This window comes from Dipteris shenzhenensis, chromosome 25, assembly GCF_047967505.1.
Source record: "Dipteris shenzhenensis isolate YYH24624 ecotype China chromosome 25, Dip_SZ_1.0, whole genome shotgun sequence".
NCBI lineage: Eukaryota > Viridiplantae > Streptophyta > Polypodiopsida > Gleicheniales > Dipteridaceae > Dipteris > Dipteris shenzhenensis.
The window spans coordinates 53,511,758-53,516,408 of NC_141620.1; the positions used below are offsets into that span (position 1 = coordinate 53,511,758).

The 4,651-nt window shown below is 54.4% G+C and overlaps 1 pseudogene; it reads right to left on the reverse strand.

The window, feature by feature from the left end:
* Positions 1-4,427, reverse strand: part of LOC147886064 (uncharacterized) — a 9,579-nt pseudogene extending 5,152 nt beyond the window's left edge.
* Between the last annotated feature and the right edge of the window lie 224 nt (positions 4,428-4,651).

Below are 4,651 nucleotides of genomic sequence, written 5' to 3' on the forward strand. Positions count from 1 at the left end.
GTTACCTAAATATACCTATATGTACTTTTATTTTTGTAGGTACCTTGCCTATATATACCTTTATTACCTAGATATACCTATATATACTTTCACTTATATGTATCTTTATCTTTATATACCTTTATCTATACAGCTTTATCTATATATATACCTTATATAGGTAAAGGTACATATATGTAGAGGTATATGTACCTTTGCCTATATATACCTGCACCTATATATACCTTTATCTTTATAGGTATCTTTATCTATATGTAACTCTATCTTTATAAGTACTTTGATCTATATGTAGGCAAAAGTATCTTTATCTATATATATAGCTTTATCTATATGTACCTTTGTTACCTTTTTTTTTTTTTGCAAAAAGTAGTGCTGATTATATTACTTGAGAACGAGAGTACAAAGGGTCGGGCTGCTATCTCAAAGCGGATGCAGCCCTAAAGAAGCAAACAACTAATGTACAAGCCTCTCAAGGCATGATCAACTGGGTGTGGACAAACAGCCACAGCGGGGGCGAGTATCGCCACTGAAGACAGTGAGGAGTGGGCTGGAAGAAGAGCTCCTGATGATCCCAATCGCGAATGAAGCGCCGCCTCTTTTCCTTCCCTGCTTTGGAGTCACCCTGAATCTGATCCCACTGACCCTTGAGCATGTGAATGATCGAGCTCCAGATGGCAGCAAGGGTCTGAGTGGACGAGGAAAGCTGGTCCCCAAGGGTCTGCGCGCATCTAGAAGTCCAAATGTGCCAGCCTACAATGCTCCCAACGATCTCCCAAACTGGGTGACGAGTCATCGCTCCTGCGTCTACCTCTGTCATGTGCCAAGGGAAGTCCTCGACGTAAGCCCAGGTGGCCTGCATGATGAGGAAGACTGGGTCCCGAGGTGAGAACTCGTAGGCCAGGTGATGTCCCATCTCTGTGCTGCACCAACAGAAGGCTCCCCAAGTGATCGGTCCTAGCTCAGGTGCAGCCCGCGCAAGGATCCCCATGGCGCCCTTCCACACTGCCTGAGCCTGCGGACAGCTCCAGAGGCAGTGCTTCAGGGACTCCTCTGCCTGTAAACATAACTGGCACTGACCCGCCTGTCCCATCTGCCGCAACCAGCTCCCGACTGGTAGCCCCTTATGGGCCACCATCCACAGAAAATAGGAAATCTTCCTCGGTCTCTAGCTTGCCCAGAGGGTCTTCCAGAAAGAGCGAAGAAAGACCAGGGAGATCCCCTGGGCAAACCAACTATGAGCTTGAGTAGGTAACCTGCGCTGAAGCGCCCCAAGAGCACGCCTACCTGTACGCGCACTGTAGGAGAAGAAGGGGATCGAGCTATCTGAGATATCGAGTGGTGGCCAACGCCACTCCCCTGGGTCCCAATCGACCTCTGCTAGGGAACGACCCTCCCAAATCCACAGTCTCCAGTCCTGGGCCTGCTCCACCATGGGGTCCAAAAGCCACACCTTCCTTTGCAGTCCTATAATGCGAAGGCACTGCCAAGGAAGCTGGGGGTCGATCACGGCACCATCACGCTGGAGGCGGCTACCATCGCTGACGGAGAAGAAGTGAATCGAAGAATCCTGGAGGAGTCCAGCTACCACCAGTGGAATGCCCCGAGGAGTGAACTGCCCAAGCCATCTCTCGTCTCCAGGATGGAGTTGTCTAAAGACAGGGGGGATCCTCTAGGCTGCGGGTATGGCAGCATCAATCTCCACACGACGCGTCTGGATCCCACGAGCTGTACCCACTGTAACTGCCAACTCGTCTGGGCCCATCTATCTGTAGACATCCCGCCAAACCCCAAGCGAGCGTGCAGGTCCTCGTGCCCAGCTCGCCCAAGGGATGTGGGTCCTCTCGCCCAACTGGAGGCCTGCAATATCTGTCACCTGTCTGCTCCAAACCAGGGGCTGTCTGTCTATCTCCTCCTGACAACTGGGAGGAACCTGGGAAAGAGAGTGTCGTAGCTTCCTCCAAACCGAGAGGAGGCTGCGGAGGAAGGGAGAACGGGGCGGAATCAGCGGGGCAGAAGAGAAGATCCACCGGATGGAAGGCTGCCGATCTCCACCTCTCTGGGGGGTGCAAGTACTAAGTCCCTGCTGGAGCAAAAGCTTCCACGTCTGCCCTCCTGGCGTCAGACCGCAGATAACTAGTTTGCCAAGCAAAGCCTGACTCTGAAGCTCTGGATCGATGATGCCGAGGCCGCCCTCTGTCTAGGGGAGAATGACTGTCTGCCAAGCCACCCTGGCTCTAGTGGTACCAGAACCGTCTGAGCCAGACCAAAGGAAGTTCCGTACTAACCTCCTCAACTGGGCTACACAAGATCTCGAAAAGCACCAGCAAGAGGCCACATACCAGGCAGTGGCTAGGAGGACCTGGTTGACCACAAGGGCCCTGCCTGCAAGAGAGAGTCGAGCTGTACTCCAAAAGGCTAGCTTCCGTCGAATAGAAGCTAGGATAGGAAGGAACTGCTGCGCCGGGGTGGTGTCTAGCCCTACCTGAAAGCCCAGATAGCGAGTCGTCTGACCTCTAGGGATCCAACGGAACCCCAGGAAGATACCCCACTGCGAGCTGGCTCCAGGGTCTGTAAGAAAACCAACTGACTTATGCCAGTTGATTTTCGCCCCCGCTGCTAGACAAAAAACCTCTAGAGAAAGCCTCACACGCTCCAGTGTCTCAATATCATCATGAACATAGAGGGCTATGTCATCTGCATACTCCGAGTCCAGGAGCTCTGTGTCATCCCTGATGGGAAGGCGCATCCCGCGGAGACCAGTGGAGCGGGCCCGAAGGAAGTAAGCCATGGCCTCCGCAAAGAAGAGGAAGAGGTAAGGTGCAAGCGGGCAGCCCTGACGAACCGAGCGCTCAAGGGTGAATCTCTCTCCCATCCTGCCACCAATGATGACCCGACTGGAGGCCGATCTGTAGAGGTTGGAGATCCCTCTGATCCACTCATCTGGGAAACCCAACCGAGAGAGAGTGCCCTCCAGGAAAGACCAGTCAACCCTATCGTATGCCTTTTCAAAATCAAGAAGGAGAATAGCAAGGTGCTGGCCGCTGTGCTAAGCCCACTCTGTCGCCTCAGTGAACGTGAAGATGTTGTCCAGATGCTACGATCCTGGACGAAACCGGTCTGGGTGTCATGGATCAAGTCAGGAAGGAGGGGGCGGATGCGACTGCTGATCATCTTGGCGAGGATTTTGTAGGCGGTGGGAAGAAGGGTGATCGGGTGCCACTGTCTGATCTCCTGCCGATCCCCCCCTTTGGGGATGAGGCAGATCAGACCAGACGCAAGGCTCTCTGGCATCTGACCACTGGAGAAGATGTGCTGGAAAGCTGCAAGAAGGGGCTGGTGAATCTGCTCCCAGAAAGTGGTGAAGAAGGCTCTGGAGAGCCCATCCTCTCCTGGGCATTTTTGCCCATCAATGTCTCTCACAGCATCCTGCATCTCTGAAATAGTGAAGGGGGCGAGAAGGGCCTCCCGCATGCTGGGCTGTACGAGGGACGGTGTATGTCTCCAGACCTCCTCCCTGCAACGGCGGGCACGAGGGTCTGGGGGCTCCTGCTGGAAAAGGGACCTGTAGAAATCTGTCGCCAAGTCCACAACCTCATCTGGATCTGTCCGGATACTGCCGTCCTCTACGCCCTAAGAGAACGGATCTGCTCACCTGTGGATCTCTGGCCGTGAGTCCTGAAGAACTCCCTGCACATCCTGTCACCTTTCCTAGCCCAGAAGGACTTGGAGGCGTGAAAGGAAAACTCTGAACGTCTCTGAGTAGTCTCCTCGAGCAGCGCACGTGCTCTGCCCTCCTGGCGCCTGAGCTCCTCTGAACCTGGTGAGGACTGCTGCAAGCGCTGAATCGAGGCAAGGTCGCGCCTGAGGCCCCTCTCTCTAGCCCACCACTGCTGTCTGACCCTAACCGCCTCCTGCTGACAGATGAGGCTGGACTCGGCAAGGGCCTGAGACACCTGAGAAGCCATGTCTCCCAGGGGGTCCCAATCCCTCTCCCAAAGGTCCACGATCCTGCTGCGCACCTCTGCACTGGAGTAGATGGAGTCCGGGATCCTGCAAGTACGAGGAGGTAAGGAGGGGGACGCTGAATCCAGGACCAGGATGACTGGGGCATGGTCTGAGAGAGTCGTCCCAGGAACCACCCCTGACTCTCCACCGCGGCCAATCGCCCAATCACTGACGTAGAAGCGGTCCAACCGCTCCAGAAGTCTACCACCCTCCCTCCTGTAACCCCAAGTGAAGTCCAGACTCCCTGTCCACCTGCTGAAGGAAGGCTCACGCCAACTGTCCCTTCCTCCCACGGAGAACAAAAAGGAATCCCACTCAGACTGCTCCGCCTGAGCAATGCCAAGGAACTCTGGGCCCCTACCCTGCTGATCCTCAAGAGCCTCAAGGTTGTTAAAATCCCCACCTACAATCCAAGAATCCATCTCTGGCAGAGAATCTGTCAGAGAGCTCTAGAAAGCTGCCCTCCGTCTCACATCAGTCGGGGCATAGATATTGAGGATGCCAATGCGGGATCCCTCAATATTTAGGCCCACCCAAAGCGCCCGTCCAGGGATCAAGGTGCCAAAACCACAAACATGCTGCACAAGGGGAGTGCCAATGGAAGTACAAACACCTCCGCTCCTCCCCTGCTCACCAATCGAGGGTT